The 18,568-nt window shown below is 34.2% G+C and overlaps 1 protein-coding gene across 24 annotated transcripts in view; it reads right to left on the reverse strand.

The window, feature by feature from the left end:
- The window catches only part of BAZ2B (bromodomain adjacent to zinc finger domain 2B), a 381,813-nt gene that overhangs the window by 178,375 nt on the left and 184,870 nt on the right, over positions 1 to 18,568 (reverse strand). Inside the window, exon 1 of one of the 24 annotated variants that reach the window (XM_078070854.1) lies at positions 8,202 to 8,476. The exons of the other annotated variants lie outside the window; for them this stretch is intronic. The gene's annotated coding sequence lies outside the window, so the exon portion shown is untranslated. Of the gene's footprint in view, positions 1 to 8,201; positions 8,477 to 18,568 lie in introns of those variants that run through there. 24 annotated transcript variants of the gene reach the window in all.

The raw sequence follows: 18,568 nt of genomic DNA on the forward strand, positions 1-18,568 counted from the left end.
TTGATGAGAAATTTAAAGGAAGCTTCTGATTAGTCTTCCTTTTATTTACAGAAATTACTTCTCTGATGTCCTAAACAATATTCTTATTAAGGTGACCAATTATATCTGTTATTACTATTTCCATATTGAATCCACAAGTGTAATTAATTATTGTTTATGTGCTTGTTATATTATATATCCTTCCTAGGGATGTTTGTAATTAGGTCAAAAAGTTTCCCTATTCCAATATTGCTTCCCATTTCCTGGGTTATATGACCTTATCCAGCCAGTGAAATAAGCCTGTCTTTTGGCTTAAAGGTATATTGTGTGTATTTTCCAGTTAGATAGAAGTAAGAATGATTTTACTTTATAATGTGAAAAAGGCAACTAAAAAAAAACCTGAACATTGGGTAGAATTACACTAAAGTTACACTAATTACTTGTGGAAATGGCCATACTTATCCTTTCACAATAGATTCTTAGGAATGGAGAAACAGAAATTTAATGACCATATTCTATAAAATATTACTGCAAAATTGGAATTACATGCAACCAGAAGACTTAATTATTTTATTAAAATTAACTTTAAGAGGGGCTTTTTACACATACATGTTTCCTTTTTCTCTTTTTCTTTTAAGAAAACCATATGTGGGGCGCCTGGGTGGCCCAGTCCATTAAGCGTCTGCCTTCAGCTCAGGTCATGACTTCAGGGTCCTGGGATCAAATCCCACATCGGGCTCCCTGCTCAGCCGGGAGTCTGCTCCTCTCTCTCCCTCTGCAGCTCCCCCTGCTTGTGTTCTCTCACTCTCTCTCTCACAAATAAATAAATTAAATCTTTAAAAAAAAAAAGTATGTTACGTGCTGAAGCCAGTATTCATTCAGTGTAATCCTTTACATACTCTATAGTACAATAGAGTAAAAGTTAATGCTTCATGTAGTCACTGTGAAAAAGAGATTGGCAGTTCCTCAAAAAGCTACACATAAAATTACCACTTGACCTAGCAATTTCACTCCAAGGCACATACATACACTGAAAAGAATTAAAAGCACTGTCTTGAACAGATAGCTGTACATTTAAAAATCCATCAAGAGATGAATGGATAAATGTGATATATACATACCTACATATATTTGCCATATTTGTGACAGATAGATAATGGGATATTACTGAGCCCTAAAGAGCAATGAAGTTCCGATACGTGCTATAACATAGATGAAACCTGAAAACATTATACTAAGTGAAATAAAACTGACACAAAAGGACAATTATTATATGATTTCACTTACAGGAAATATCTAGAATAGACAAACTGATGGGAACAGAAAGTAGATTCAAGTTTACCAGGGGTTGGGGAAAGGGAGGGAATGGAGAATTAGTGCTTAATGGTTAGAGAGTTTCTGTTTGGGGCGATGAAAAGTTTTGGAAATAGAGAGTGGTGACTGTTACACAACATTGTAAATATAATTAATGCCAATGAATGGTTAAAATGAAGGGGTGCCTGGGTGGCTCAGTCAGTTAAGCAACCAACTCTTGATTTCCACTCAGGTCATGATCTCAGGGTTGTGAGATCAAGTCCTATGTAGCGCTCTGCGCTCAGCAGGGAGTCTGCTTGAGATTCTCTCCCTCCTTTTGCCCCTCCCCCTGCTCATGCCCTGGCATGTGCTCTCTCTCTCAAATAATCTTTTAAAAAAAAATAGTTAAGGGGTGCCTGCGTGGCTCAGTCAGTTAAGCATCTGCCTTCGGCTCAGATCATGATCCCATCAGGCTCCCTGCTCAGTGTGGAGCATGCTTCTTCCTCTCCCCCTCCCCCTGCTTGTGCTCTCTCTCTCAAATAAATAAATAAAATCTTTAAACATAAAAAATAAAAAAAAAGTAGTTAAAATGGCAACTTTTATGTTACATATTTTTCCACAACTTAAAAAACTTAATAATGTGGAATACATTGGATTATATACTTTAAATGGGTGAATTATAAATTGTAGTGTGTGAAATATGTAAATAAACACATTACGAAAATTAATATTTGAAGTCTTTCTTCAAAGCTTGAAGTTCAGATCTCTTTTCTTTTTTCCAGCCTTCCCTGGTCATCCTAGTGACCCTTCTCTTATTCTCAAATCATAATATTTTACTTGTTTATATTACTCAGCATGCTATTAACCTTATCCTCTTTTCGGCATCACTAGTGTTTTTTAATTACTGTTACACATTTAATATTTGATTATGCTTTGTTGATAAAACAAGATTAGTTGCTCATATTATCAAATCAAGATCCATATTTAATATTTGTTTGTATTTTGTTTACCAAACAAGATTAGTAGTAGCCCAAATTGTCAAAAGAGGACCCAGTAGCCCTCTGCCATCTTCAAATCTTCAAAAAATAATTCAATATTACACTTGCACAAATACATAGAGTAAAAACTTCAGTAACAACTGTTGAGAAAGCAGTCTCAAAAAATAATCAGAATACTCATTCCCTGGGCACTCCACAATTAATCAAGGATGTAATAGATTTAGTTAAGTATAATTATTAAAAATAGGCAGGAGGATACTCTTACCAGAAAAATTTCTGACTGACCATTTTTCTTTTTCCCCAAATGAATTAAAGACACTGTCCAAGCAAAAAATAAAAGAGGCGAAGAATATACAAACATTTAGCATATATACAGTATTTTTTATTCCTAAGTAGATATGTTTCAGATATACTTACTTCTAATCCTAGACAGAATTAACTAAAATGAGATTATATAAATAATAAAATTACAACAGCCAACCAAAATTTTTATTTAATGAAAAATCTCATTTAATAATTATAGTGGTCTTAAATTATACATAAGTATTTGGGGCATAAAATGAAAGAAAAGGAAAACTTTACAAAAAAGAAATAGAAAAGATAAATATTTATTTTTTTCGTTCCTTTGAAAAAATAGCCTAAAAAATTGAGAAATGTATAGAATAGTGTACTTGGAATAAAGCCATATAAGTTATAGAACAGTAATATAAAGACTAGGTAAATTTCCTACTTACATCCTTAGTATATGCTTAAAAACCTGTTAGGCTTATAGGCTATTTTAATCCACAGTGGAGTTTTGTCTTGTTTTTTTTAACTGGTACTTTTAAAAATGTGCAAAATGCAGGGCACCTGGGTGGCTCAGTCGCTTAAGCGTCTGCCTTTGGCTCAGGTCATGATCCCAGCATTGTGGGATCGAGCCCCGCATTGGGCTCCGTGCTCAGCGGGGAGCCTACTTCTCCCTCTCCCTCTGCCTGCCTGCCTGTCTGCCTACTTGTGATCTCTCTCTCTCTCTCTCTCTGTCAAATAAATAAATAAAATCTTTAAAAAAATAAAAATAAAAATGTGCAAAATGCTTTTGTTAAAATATTTCTTTCCTGCAGGATGTCTAAATGACCTTCTCTTCAGTGTGTTTTTAAAAACATACCATACATTATATAAATTATATTTCGATCTAAAAGCAAATGTGTAAGTTTGAAAGTATAGCATCATTACCTCAAAAGTAAATCTGTTTCAATGAACAACTATGTTTCTATTCCCTACTGAAGCAGAATGACATATTCACTTTTACATTGAAAATATCCACTGACATCTCAGAGAATATTGCTCTTCCAGTCAGAAACACAGCTGACTAGAAATTTATCAAATTTATTTATCAAATTCACTTCCCCAGAAAATAGCCAATAAAGGGAAAGAAACAAAAATGGGTTTCCATCAGATAAATACATGAGTTAAACTCATTCTTTATTAATTAAAAAGTCCTCATGCCCTTAATCTCTGAGGTTTTATAATTTACACATGACTCCAACAAGCTTGGATTGTGATTTCCAAGGTCACAGGCATAAAGATGATGATGATGGCAGCTGTAATTTTCTAAGCACGTATTAAGCACTAGGCATGGGGATACAGCTAAGAGTGGAGGGACTGTCTGTAATAGGTAACTGTACCGAAAGTTGTGCAGACATTCAAAAAAACCCCAACAAACAGCTTAACTCTATGATGGAGAATCTATAAGCCTTATGTCTCAAGGGTATCACTATGTTACAATAAGGATAACAAAAAAAGACAACTCCCTGAGACCTTAAACAAAAGTTTAAAGTTTTACAAAGTTTAATATATCATATGCTTTTAAAATAATGAGCATAGGCAACAGAACCTAAAGATTTAGATTTGAATACAGACCCATCACTTAATATATCAATGACCTCAGGCAATTTTAATCTCCCTCAGAGTCAATTTCTCCAAGTGTAAAATGGGAATCATATTTATTTTATGGCACTATGGTGAGAATCAACATTTGTAATAGCACCCAGTACAACTCAAACTCAGTAATATAATAGATACTGAAATAGTCTGAAAATTAAACTACTAGAATAAATTGTTCTTTGAAATAAGCAATTTTATTACTTTTAAAAATACTATAACTTTTTAGATGTTTAGATGTTACTCTGTAGTTAAAGTAGAAAATGCTAAGACTCATTTAAGTGTATAAAGAATGCTCTTGAATCTCATCATAAGGCACCTCTTTGATCAGGTAAGTTGAATTCATTTTTCAGCCTCAATTTAGATGGTATCTCCTCTGGAAAGCCTTCTCACAAACTCCACTTGCATATCTACTAGACACTTAAAAATCTACCACATCCAAAACCAAAGTCCTGATTGCCTATTTCTATCCCGAAGTTGCTCCATCTAAATACCTTCCCTATCTCACAGCCAATGGCAAAACCATCCTTCCCAGTTTCTCAGCCAAAACCTTAGAGTCATTTTGTCTTCTCTTTCTCTCATATCCCACATCCAATCCACCAAAAGACTTTTTTGGTTGTACCTTAAAAACATCAGAATTTGACGGCTATCAAACTTCAGTCACTTAGATTACTCTATAAGCCTTCTAACTAGTGGTCAATGTCTCCCTGTATAGTCTATTCTCAAAACAGCAACTGGAGTGATCCTTTAAAAGTACAAGCCAGGGGCGCCTGGGTGGCTCAGTCGGTTAAGCGTCTGCCTTCAGCTCAGGTCATGATCTCGGGGTCCTGGGGTGGAGCCCCCCATCGGGCTCCCTGCTCAGCGGGAAGTCTGCTTGTTTCCCTCTCTCTGTCCCTCCCCCCGCTCATGCTCTTTCTCTCTCTCAAATAAATAAAACCTTAAAAAAAATTTTTTTTTTTAAATTAAAGGACAAGCCAGATTTACTGATAGCCCTGCAATGGCTCCCTGAAGTCACTATAGAGGTCTGTAAAGCCGTACATGATCTGACTCTTTCACCAATTACCTCTGTCAATACCTTGTCTACCCTCCCTTCTCCCTCACTCTGCTCCAGTCACACGGTCCACTGCTCTGAACACTCTGAGCCCCTGCCTCAAGCCCTCTGCCTGGAAGGCTCTTCCCAAAGAATTCCACATAGCTGACCAATTCCTTGGTCTTTGCTCAAATATCACCTTTTCTATAAATCCTTCCTCAACCTCTGCAACCCATCACCACCATAGCCTTCTTATTCTGCTCTACTTTTTCTATCTTCCATAAAACTTGCCAACTTCAAATGTGCTATATACTTTATTTATCATGCTTATTGTTTATCTGCATCCCCACTATACATTCCACAAGAGCAGAGAGCTTTGAAAAGTTTTATTCACTGATATATCCCATGTACCTAGAATAGCACCAAAAATGCAAATAAAAATGTGAATAAAAGAATACATTAGATACTTCCTATGTTGCCTTTAGCATCCTGCACTGACCACTATTATATCAGTTATCAACTGTACTAAATAGCCTGTTAATTTTCCATCTTTTCAACTAAACTGTAAATTTCTTGAAACAAGGAATTTTATTTTACTTTCCATTAGTAGTGCTGGTACTTCCTTACAGTGCTTGACACCTAGTAAGTACTCGGCATTATTTAATAAATTGATGAAAAAAATAAAACTATCTACATCAAGGTGTAAGCACCTTTATTATCTCCAAAATATAAACACAAAGCTTAAAGGCATGACACTGAAGACTGAGTTCTGGATTCTGGATTCTGTTAGTGTGTTTGGTCTGGATCTGGCACTTATAAGAACACTGTTGAAATTATTTAAGTTCCCTACAACTATTTCCTTATCAGTAAAAATAGAGGAGTAATGATGGTATCTGAATCTCGTGATTATCCCAAATATAAAATGCAGGTAATAGTGAAGGATTCAGAATGTGTCACTCTAGCATATTGACTATTTTGAGTTAAAGGCACTTGAAAAACAGCAAATATAAGGAAAACATTCTGACCTTCCTTCTTTTGCTTAAAAGCAAAAAATGTAATTCCTCTATGAAAGATGTCCTCCTATATCAGAAGGAAAGCAACATTCTTATCATCAAGGACAAAAAGTTGAGGCTGAGATAATTCTACACAGACTGTTAAAAATAATTCTCTCCCTTTAGCCTCTGCACATAGTCACTTTCCCACAACTGCCTCTCTTTGTTCAACTTAATATAAAACAAGTAGGTTTTGCCATTTCTGTGGGTGTTCATTCCTCATGCAGACCCCTATGTCACACAAAACTTCTTTAAATAAATTTGTATGCTTTTCTCCTGTTGATCTACATTTTTTAATTTAATTCTCAGGCCCAGCCCCAAACAACTGTAAAAGGGTAAAGGTAAAAGTTTGTATCTCAGACAAGAGAATTAGGCCCAGTGATTATTATATATTAAGCAGTCAATAATTGACATCTATTATTTGTTATTACAAATTATTTTTTTTGTTATTACAAATTAAATAGAGCCACTACTGTAAGTCCTACTTCAATAACTTGACTAAACTAAAATATTCACTAAACATAGTCTTTAGAATCTCCTAAAAAGCACCAATGATTTATATTAAAAATTGTTATCTAAAATAATTTTGATAAGATTTTGCAAAAGAAGGTACCTTAACTCTCTCAATAAAAGTAAAATTATATTTACATTATTCCCAGAATATTTTTAAATATTTCTGGATATTAGGTTCTAAAACTATCTTTGGTAACTGCCTTCAATGTTTAATAATTTCATAATATGTTTTATTTTATATGGCCAAGATACCTAATAATAGAGTTTAAAAATCAAACATCTTACTATTTAGATGAACTACATTTATAGGCCTTTAATATATATACACACATTCTTCCCTCTGCTCTGAATAATCTTATTTCCAGAAATAAGACTTTTGAGAAAAAGATTTAAGTACATTTGTGACTCTTTACTAAATCACCTCCAAGCTTTTCACTTTTCATTTCAGTCATGTATCCAACAATAAGTATAATCTTTTGGTAATGTTATATTAAGAACTGAGCAAAACTAACAATTCTGTCCAAATTAAAAACCCAATTACATAGTGTTTATTTTAAACCCTGTTTTCTCTTATTTTATAATAAAAATAGTTTTTCTATTGTTTTATAATAGAAATAATTTTTCTATTATTTCCCTGTCTACTGTGACTCCTAAATGTTTTCCTACTCTATCTCGAGTCAGTTCTCCATTTTATAAAATACTTGTGAAAACTAATTTTCTTTATAGTTTATACTAACATAAAGAAATAAACATACACATTTTACTTAACACTCATATGGACAGTAGACAAGAAAACTGAGGTAAAGCAGTTTAAATGATTGTCCCAAGACCACAGATGGAGTGACTGCCAGCTTTAGGATTAAAACTAAGAAGCTCATTATTCCCTTCTTATATTCCGAGTACTTAATACTGTTTTTACATCACAAGGATCTCTTAACCAATTTAAGAACAATAATTTAATTTGATAATTAAAACAATTATCAACAATAATTATGACAAACGTAAATAGATTTGTGAAATTTATTAAACAAAACCAAAATTACTTTATCCAAATATTCCCTGAAAAAATTAATCTGATTTACCGCATAAGTTATTTTTTTTTATTTCCCTTAGAGTGCCAAGAAAGTGACAGTTTAATATAATTTATCATTTCAGTGTCTTTTTTAAAGGCCAATTTCTTTAACCAAAATCTACAATGAGTATATGAGATGGTTGCTACCAAACAGAAATACTTTGCATTAAAAGAAATTCTCCAAACTTAAAACAGTAGTTTCTACTCTAATTGTAAACTTAAACTTCAGGATATATTTAGAACAGAATTATCTATGAAAAGACAATGATAAAAAGTAAAGAAAACACCAAATACTATTGCATTTACAAGAGAAAAAGACATACAGTATAACATTAACAGCTTACTGTGGAGAGTGGGTTTAATCAGGAAGTAGCCATTATCCTTTCGATTCAGAGCAGTGACAGCACTCCAAAACAACAAGCCGTGATATTTTTCAGTTAAAAGGAATGAAAGAATACCTACTATTGTGTCCTAGCTTGGCTGACCCCAAAGGTCACCACATGTCTTTTATCAAAAGCCATCATGAAAACATAATCCAAGTAAGCATTTACAATGCTCTATTTGTTGAAACACCTAAAATCTACCTAACACAACCTCTCTCTCTCAGTTACTCACAAAACATGGCTGTCTTATTCAGAGATTAGCAATTATTGTAATGAGATACTGTCGGAGAGGGTCAAATAGTACTTCCTGCAGTTTACACATCTTGATTTCCTGGTAAACAAACTGAAAGGCAGGTGGAGCACTTAGATCACCAGTAAACGTGAATGCTCACGTGACAAAACTAAGCCAGGTAAGGTTGATGTCTCAAGTAATCGTTCTTTTCTTCATTTTATTAACGTCAAAACAGACAATAAAGAGTTCTTTCTTCCCTTTTTTAAGGAGGGTTTATTCCTGACATGCATGGGCACACAGTTTGTAATAAGGAATGCTTGAAAAACGAATCTGTTTAAGTAGGTTTTAAAAATTACTTCTGGCAAGTAAATTGTAAAAAACGAGGCAATGCCAATAAGATATATGTATAAAAAAAAAAAACTAAGAATAACTGTTCTAAAACCTGCTAAATATAAGGAAAAGTGTTTAAATTTCAACTGCTTCAAGAAAGTAGATAAAAGAAGTTTCTGAGTTATAATTAAAGGCCAAAATTAAATTTTAGTCAAAGTATAAGCCTATTTTTATCAGAGCAAGCTCCTGCAAAAATATTGCTTTATAACTTATGTGGCAGTCTTCGAAAAAAAAATCTCAGTTATATGAATCGAAAAGTTTACAAAACTTGAAGCTATTCCCAGCATCCTTTAAAATTCACATTTCAAAAAGAAAATAAAACTGAACATATTTACTTGTGAGCATCTTTTAAAAAATATTGTTAGTTTGAAGACTAAGTTTTCTTGTCCTTAGTTTTTTTCCCCAAAACTGCTGTTTTTTCCTCTCTGAAATTTGTAGTATAGTTGAATGAGAGTTTGTTTAAATTAACTAAAGGTATAAAACAAACACACATACTCAGTCAAAATGATAAACTAATTCACTACTTTAAAAATATTTAGGATATTTTTTCTTAATCTACAAAACTGAATTTATCTTAATTCTATATATACTAAGGCCATGTATCTATGTCTTATTAGGAACATAACATGCTTTAATTTTAAATCAAAGAGTTTTAACGACCCTCTTACAATATAATCATATCAAGGCATTAAATTTCATTACTTAAATCATATTTACTCTATTTGTGAAATAAAATTCTAATGTACTGAAATAGAAAACAAAACAAAGTGACAATTAAATTAATAACAACAAAAAGAACACCCAAGTAGAGAAAACTGTGCCAAGAGAACAGAATCTCAGAATAGGTCTCATTACAAACATTATGTGTCATTTAAAAGGAGTGTGTATTCAGTATTAAACATTAACACAAGTCGCTAATCACCATCTTTACTACAATGCCATGAAATAGACAGCAAGTTTTCAGAAAACTATGAATATGGAGTTCCAGTTCCAGTTCAGTTCCAGCTGAATTTCTTGGTCAAATGAAATAATTCAAATATTCTATAGTTACCTGGAATGCAAAACAAAGCCCTTATTTCCTTTATAGAAAATTTAAAATAGGGGCACCTGTGTGGCTCAGTTGTTAAGTGGCTGCCTTCTGTTCAGGTCATGATCCCAGGGTCCTGGGATTGAGCCCTGCATCGGGCTCCCTGCTCAGTGGGGTGCCTGCTTCTCCCTCTGCCTGCCGCTCCCCCTGCTTGTGTTCTCTCTCTGTCAAATAAATAAAATCTTTAAAGAAAATTTTTTTAAAATATAATTTGTACTAAATATGTAGCTTTGACTGTGATTCATATACTAAAAAAAAAACCTAAATTTTAAATTAGAAAATTATTATTTCAGTTATTTCAAAGATCCATGACTATCTTAGTTTCCTATAATACGTCAAATTTAGAGGATAATGAAATAAAAATATAGAGGTAAAGAAAATAAATTTGAAATTTTGTTTCATTCAAGGTGGCTTTTATCAACAATCAGCGAGTTTTGGTATTAGTTTATAATTCAGCTGAAAGGGCTGGGACAAAAACCAGGGTAATATATGTGGTACCCTGTGAGTTAGAAAAAGACCCCCTCTGAGGTCGCATATGAGAAAAAGACACCTTTTCTTCCTCTAGGATGAAATTCAGCCCTACTTGTTCTCTCAAGTCAGGAACTCCTGTACTGGGCACACCCAGGACTATGACCTATACCTGGTAGCTCTGTACTGGCAAAAAGCTTCAGAAGGGATTCCCCTGCCCCTGGCAAGTCTAAGAAGCCACAGAGGAGATTAGTCACCCACGACTTAAGAAACTCATACAAAAAGAAGAGAGGGGGGCAGGGGAGAGGGAGGGGACACAAGGAGGAAGAAAGGTTCCTGCTTTTATTGCTTGTCTTCTGCTGGCAATAAATACGCTTTACATGGTTATTTATAGCCCATTTTATTCCAAAATAATTTAATGTGACTTAGAGAAATATGAACAGCAGAATATATGAATATTTTATATTCAAAATATAAATTAATATGAATAAAGAGAAAATAAGGGGAAGGAAGAAAGATGAAACACAAGGTAAACTTGAAACACAGAAACATCTATCATAAGGCCTTGTCTTAGATGTAAATGGTTCAGCTCTGAGCTTCCTAGCAATAAAAGTAAAGTGGGAAACAAGACCAAATTACTAAATTTTAGGGGCCTCTGGGTGGCTCTGTCGGTTAAGCGTCTGCCTTCGGCTCAGGTCTTGATCCCAGGTTCCTGGGACTGAGCCCCTTGTCGGGCTCCCTGCTCAGTGGACAGCCTCCTTCTCCCTCTGCCCCTACCCACCACTCCCCCACCCTGCTCGTGCTCTTTCTCTTGCTCACTCTTGCTCTATCTCAAATAAATAAAAATCTTAAAAAAAAAAAAAAAAAAGAAATCACAAAATTTTAATTCTCTGTAAGATGTATTACAAACAAGCACCAAAGCTTTTCCTAGTACTCAGAATTGGGAGAAATTTCTTTTATACTTTTCAATAATGTAACACTGGACAATGCAATAATTTTTTTCAACAGCATCTTTACAGAAATTAAATAACAAATTTCATATGAAAATTTCTTTTAACACTTCCTCAGTGCAAGCTGGGGTCATAACTAATGAAAAGTTACCCAGAAAATAAGCCATCCTCCTAGGAGAGCTTCTGTAATTTATTTAATCTGGGTTTTTAAACAAACACTAACAATCCCCAGGATCTTTTGTTAAATTCACAGTCCACTTTCATATTCCAAATTCATACTTCATTTTCTAAATTCAGGTTCTTCTGCTGGATGAGTAAGTAAAAATGGGCAGGCAAGCTATCACTGTGGTTCCCGAGCAGATGAAAGAGAAGACACTGGTAGTTAGGGAAGTCTAGACACTTCAAAGGGAACTTCTCTTTTTTACTTAAAACAATTCCTCTCTTCTTTGTTAGACTTTCTATAATCCTGCTCGATCCAACAACCTGAAAACCCGATCTATGATGACTTTTATTCCTCTTCAGTTTGGTATTTCTAACTATGGTAAAAAAAAAAAAAAAATCTGACTTAGGGTTTCTAGATTCCTATGTTCTCATTCAGTCTGCACCAATTTGGATTCATTTTAGAGCATGAATCTTTGCATAGTTTTATAGCATTTGTTTTTTATGTTATTGGTGGGGGGAAAAGAGAGTTGTAAAATTACTATAAATAGAATCTCTCTCATTTTATTATACAAGAAAAACAAGGTTGGCAATGGTAGCCTCTCAATATACCATACATGTGGACTGAATACTACTACTAAAATTTAACAACGCTACAACCTGATTTTCACATGTGGAATAAGTAGGAGCAAATCCTATCTTCCATTGTAGCTGGGTTGGTTGCTTTTCTCTCTCCCAAAGATGCCAAATTTATGTTCTGTTTCCCATTGCTTCTCCATCTAATTAGCAGTTTAGATCTTATCACTTTCAGAATGCTCCTCTCTCAGATCCTGACTGTTTGGGCCCATAAAACCTTCTTTCTCTACCTGATTTAGCTCTATATTATTCTCTAATTATTTTAGGGATCTGCCTTACTAGATTTTGAAATTCCTCATTTTATATTACTCACTGTGAATCATAAAATGCAAACACCATAAGTACAAATTAACTTATGCATTAATAAACTGCTGTACATATTTATTACAGTTCATGTTTGTTCAACATGAACAGGATATTTATTAGGATTGCATCGAGTGAGCCAGATGCCAATTTTTACCATACAGGTAATTTCTTTTTTCTTTTGAGAGAGAGCGGTGGGGCAGGGTGGTACAGAGGGGCAGAGGGAGAGGGAGGGAGAGAATCTTAAGCAAGCTCCATGCCCAGAACATAGCCCAATGTGGGGCTCAATCTCACAACCCTGAGATCATGACCTGAGCCAAAATCCAGAGTCAGATGCCTAAATGACTGAGCCACCCAGGCGTCCCTATATAGATAATTTCTAAATGGTGTATCAAATCAACCCATATTAAATCAAACCTTAGGCTTTTCTACTTTTAAGATGGTCAAAAGAATTCTAACTGTAAGAACAACTTTTAAGAACACTACCAAAAACCAAACAGATTTTATGTGTCAGACCTAAAATGAACAAAATTGAATAACGACTGTGTCCAATATAGTTTGATCCATATTTGAACTCATATAAGTAACTCAGAGTCATGCAGCCTACTCCCTTATTAAATGAACTTTTCCAATGTGTAGCCACCAAAATTTGTTATTTCTGAATTTCCTATTTTATGAAAATTCAGTCTTAGTAATTTCAATGTACAATTTTTGCTATTGCAAAACGTAGCAGTATTTACATTTGGCATAATATGTACACTTGCTTAACATTTTTCTGGCAATAAGAAAAAGCACTCAACATTTAAAAAAAATTTTTTTTTAAGATTTTATTTATTTATTTGACAGAGAGAGAGAGAGACAGCGAGAGAGGGCACACAAGCAGGGGGAGTGGGAGAGGGAGAAGCAGGCTTCCCACAGAGCAGGGAGCCTGATGCGGGGCTGGATCCCAGGAACCTGGGATCATGACCTGAGCCGAAGGCAGACGCTTAACGACTGAGCCACCCAGGTGCCCCAGCACTCTTAACATTTAAAAATATGTTAGAAAGCATATGCTTAAGAAACTCATATTGATTAGCATCTTAAATCAATCAAGATCATATTCTAGTCATTTAAAAAGTTATAGGATAATTAAAATGGTTACATTATTAACCACCTTATAATTGTTTACCTCAAAGAACAAAAGTAGGAAACATCTATCATCATATAAATTGAAAAGCTTTTGAACAAATTTAACAATAAAAGAAAGAATATAATTTGATTTTCTTTCTTTTCCTAAAAAGCAAACTGGAAAGAGTAAACCAAAGGAAGCTACAAATATATATATTTTCATTTATTGCAACATAATAGATACACACAGAGCCTGTGAGAATACAATATTCATTTTGCTGCAGAAGAACAGACATTGCATAACAATGAGATTTGCTAATGAAATCAACCATCAACCTGGAATACATATGTATTAAACCAAGACCTCAGTGTCATTTTCTTTTTGCATCGTTTGTTCTTTCTTTCATTTTTTTCTTGACCTTGTCAGTATTTTTGTCCTTTAGATTTCAGAACTTTGGTAAAGAAAATCAAGACTATAATATTATAGTGTAATGCTTTTTATTCATCACATTTATTTTTAATGTAAATTCCAATTGTTCTGCTTCTATCAGCACTATTAATGTACCTCTGGAAAAAAAAAAAAAAATCAATGGATGCTACCAGAAGAAACAAAGGAGGTTTATTTCTATACAAAATAATTGGATCAGGTCTGAAAAAAACTTTTTTCAACATCTGACATAAATTCCAGATGACAACTTTTATAGCAATGTTAGTGCTTACTTACTTAATAAGAAATTTTTAAAAATTATATATATATATATACATATTTTAAAGATTTTATTTATTTATTTGACAGAGAGAGAGCAAGAGAGCACAAGCAGGGGGAGTGGCAGGCAGAGGGAGAGGGAGAAGCAGGCTCCCTGCTGAGCCAGGAGCCTGATGCAGGGCTTGATCCCAGGACCGTGGGATCATGACCTGAGCTGAAGACAGACGCTTAACTGACTGAGCCACCCAGGCACCCCCCCAAAATTATATATTTTAAAGTCACTTTTGTAATAATATAAATCCTCCAGCAATTTCTACTACTGACAGTTATTAAGTGAAATAATATAGGGCTGATATAACTATCAACATGCAAATTATTCTAATGCTTTTAGATTAAAATCATAATTTTTCTCCCCAAAATACTCTGCTATCCTGATCTATAAAGTTAACCACCAATTTCCATTTATCAAAAGTAAATAATTCTGATAATTTTCTTATAAATTTATTATTTTAATTTATGATTTAGTTATTACAATTTTCTATAAAAGTCCAAAAGACTATGAAAGTACTTGATATTATATATCTTTTTAAAAAAAGCATTACTGTCCCTCAGAATTGATTTATATCTTTTTGAGTACAAGCTATTTAACTAAATGACTATCCATCCTATTGGTTGACTGTTTACACAATTAGGTTTTCAATTCATGTGTGGTACAGATAAAATTAACAGCCTAACCTGCTGTGGTATATAATTGCTACTAATTCATGATAATAACAACTTTTAAAGATAGCAATACTTATACAAACTAAAGCAGCCTCAGTCAAATAAAATTAAGTTTTCTATTTTTATTTTTGTAATACCTTAATATCTAACCTCAAGCAATATCCTGCAAAATAACAAAAGTCAATAAATATTACAGTAATGTTGAAAAAGTAAACTGAATGCTCCTTATTAAATTTAAACTCTCTGAAAGTTGCCACTTACAGTCTAATAGTTTTCCAGACTACTTTAAAAACCATGAAGGGTGATTTTAAGAAAAGAACCACATAATCGCAGAACAATGATTAATCCACACACAAAGTATTTCCCTAAGAAAACCAGAAATTTCTATTAAAATGGCAAAATATAAGTCAGACTGTAGAGAAATAGCCAGTTTATACAAATGTCTATGGCAATACTGAAAACCTACTTTCACTAGGGCAAAGAATGGAATCCTAAAATGCAGTGATGAGCTTTGGAAGGTCATCTAGCTCCTTGCGACTCAAGTGTGGTCCACAAACCACCAACACTGCAATTGCTTCTTAGAAATAAAGACTCTCAAGCCCCAGCCCAAACCTACTGAATCACAATCTTATGTACCGTAGATTTAAGAAGGCATGATCTAGAAAATTCTTCAACCTACCTAAAAATTTGTATACCAATTCCAGTGACCTCTGATATTCTAACTCATCAAAAATCCATATTAAAATGCAGAATATTCAAAGAATAAACAATTTACTTGTCATACTCAAAGCCCATTACCTACCATCTATTTAATTATTTGAAGTCTCATATTCATATGGTCTACTGATTTGAAATTTGTGGTAATAAAAGAATAAGGGGGCAGGAATAATATCTTTTTGTAAGATCTTGGAAAGTATTAAATAAATGGATAAATGGAAGTATTTACACTTTCTTAGAAATTATTTTAAATTTTTCAGCAGAAGGATTCTTTCTTAAATAGAATCTTGTGAGGAAGCCCAGTATAATAAAAAAATTAATGAAGGCCTGCACTTTGGCACAGGAGAGGGACCCAGCAGTAGCCAATGCATCTCAACAGAACTACCTCAGAATATAGTTTGAAAAACTCTGATTTAAGGAAACTACTTAAGAGTCTAAAAACAAGCTGAACAACTCATACTTATCACAAAGTTTGCCGCTCTTCAAAGTCACTATATAGAGGCCAACTGTTTATTCTTTGGTGTTTCAAACTAAGAACACTAGATAAAATTAGATAATTAAGCATTTTTTTCTCACTCAAATTGATCTTTCCCCAAATTGTTCTAATTGGTGAAGCTAGATTTAATTAATATGTGATCTTTAATTATTTTAGTTAATAGTATGCCTACCATATACAAGACAGTATGGTAAGTGCTACAAGGGCAATATAGATTAATGGACAAAATACTCTACTTATCAAACCCTAGAGGGGTTAAGACAACTAAATACCATAAAGCAATATAACTATGGAAGCATAATTAAATGAGGACTTCAGAAAAGGCTTCAGGAAAGGTGACATCTAAAGTAGGCTCTGAAAAGTGTATAGGATTTTGAAAGGCAAAGAAGGCCAGGTGGAGGAACTGGGAAAAAATGGCATCATAAGTGGAGGGAAGACATATGCCGAAAAGCAGAAGCTGAAAAGCACTGCGTATATTTGAAGAATAGCTTGAGGCAGCTTGCAAGCTCCCTAACAAAAATCATGAGTTGTTAGGGGCACCTGGGTGGCTCAGTTGTTAAGCATCTGCCTTTGGCTCAGGTCATGATCCCAGGGTCCTGGGATCGAGCACCAGGTCGGGCTCCCTGCTCAGCAGGAAGCCTGCTTCTCCCTCTCCCACTGCCCCTGCTTGTGTTCCCTTTCTCGCTCTCTCTGTCAAATAAATAAATAAAATCTTAAAAAAAAAAAAAAAAGAAATATTGATCTAACAGGGTGCCTGGCTGGCTCAGTTGGTGGAGTATATGACTCTTGATCTCCGGATTGTGAGTTCAAGCCCCGCACTGGGTGCAGAGATTACTCAAAAATAAAAATCTTTAAAAAAAAAAAAAAAAGGAAATGTTGATCTAATAGGATGGATTGGAGCAGGAAGAGAGTTCCAATAGGGATACTGTAATATTCAGTCTGTTGCAATAGTTTAGGCAAGAGGTGAGGGACTAAGGTTGTGGCAGTGGAGTCAAATACAAAGTTGAACATGAAAGGTGAGATTTTTTTTTTTTACTGTAGGTGGTCAAAGGGTAGAGCAAGAAATAAAAAATGTATATTATAGAAGTAGAATCTTTTGGACTTCATAGAAGGTTCTATATAGAGGGAGTGGGAAGGCAAAAGTTAAGGAAATCCCAAAGGTTGGCAAGAATGTAGAGCAGGAAATCTCTTAGGCACTGCTGGTGTAAACTGTTACGACCACTGAAGAAAACATTAAGCAATACATAGTAAAATCAAAGCTGTATATATAGTCTATATCACAGCAATTCCACTTCTACATATATAAACCAGAAAAATTCTCATACGTGTGGGTAAGGAGACATATACAAAAATGTAAATTGCGGGGCGCCTGGGTGGCTCAGTCGTTAAGCCTCTGCCTTCGGCTCAGGTCATGATCCCAGGGTCCTGGGATCCAGCCCCGCATCAGGCTCCCTGCTCCGTGGGAAGCCTGCTTCTCCCTCTCCCACTCCCCCCTGCTTGTGTTCCCTCTCTCGCTGTGTCTCTCTCTGTCAAATAAATAAATAAAATCTTAAAAAAAATGTAAATTGCAGCAGTATTTTTATAATGAAATATTGGAAAATGAATAAATTAAAAGACTGTGGGATGTTTACATAATAAAATAGTATACAGCAGTTAAAACAAATGGCCTAGAGCTACACATATTAACATAGATATATATCTTTAATATACAAACACATCCACTTGAGGGAAGCAAAGGTTTTGTTTATTTACTTCTATTTATCATTTTATTTAAGACAAGACAATCCTAAATAAACCAGTTAAGATAGGAGAAGATGGATATGTTTTATGAATGATCAATGAAACAAGTCTCTAGAGGACAAAGAAAAGGAAAAAGGTGAAAGAAAAAAAAACACGAATAAACTCTTAGGTTTAATGTGGAGGTGAGACAGTTTTTTGTTTGTTTGTTTTTCTTTTTTTTTATTATGTTATGTTAATCACCATACATTACATCATTAGTTTTTGATGTAGCGTTCCATGATTCATTGTTTGCGTATAACACCCAGTGCTCCATTCGGTATGTGCCCCCCATCACCAGTCTAACCCATCCCCCCACTCCCCTCTAGAACCCTCAGTTTGTTTCTCAGAGTCCATAGTCTCATGGTTTCCCCCTCCGATTTCCCCTCCTTCATTTTTCCCTTCCTGCTATCTTCTTCTTCTTCTTTTTTTTTTTTAATTTTTTTTATTGTTATGTTAATCCCCATACATTACATCATTAGTTTTAGATATAGTGTTCCATGATTCATTGTTTGTGCATAACACCCAGTGCTCCATGCAGAACGTGCCCTCCTCAATACCCATCACCAGGCTAACCC

This window comes from Halichoerus grypus, chromosome 4 (genome assembly GCF_964656455.1).
Source record: "Halichoerus grypus chromosome 4, mHalGry1.hap1.1, whole genome shotgun sequence".
In the NCBI taxonomy this organism is placed as follows: domain Eukaryota; kingdom Metazoa; phylum Chordata; class Mammalia; order Carnivora; family Phocidae; genus Halichoerus; species Halichoerus grypus.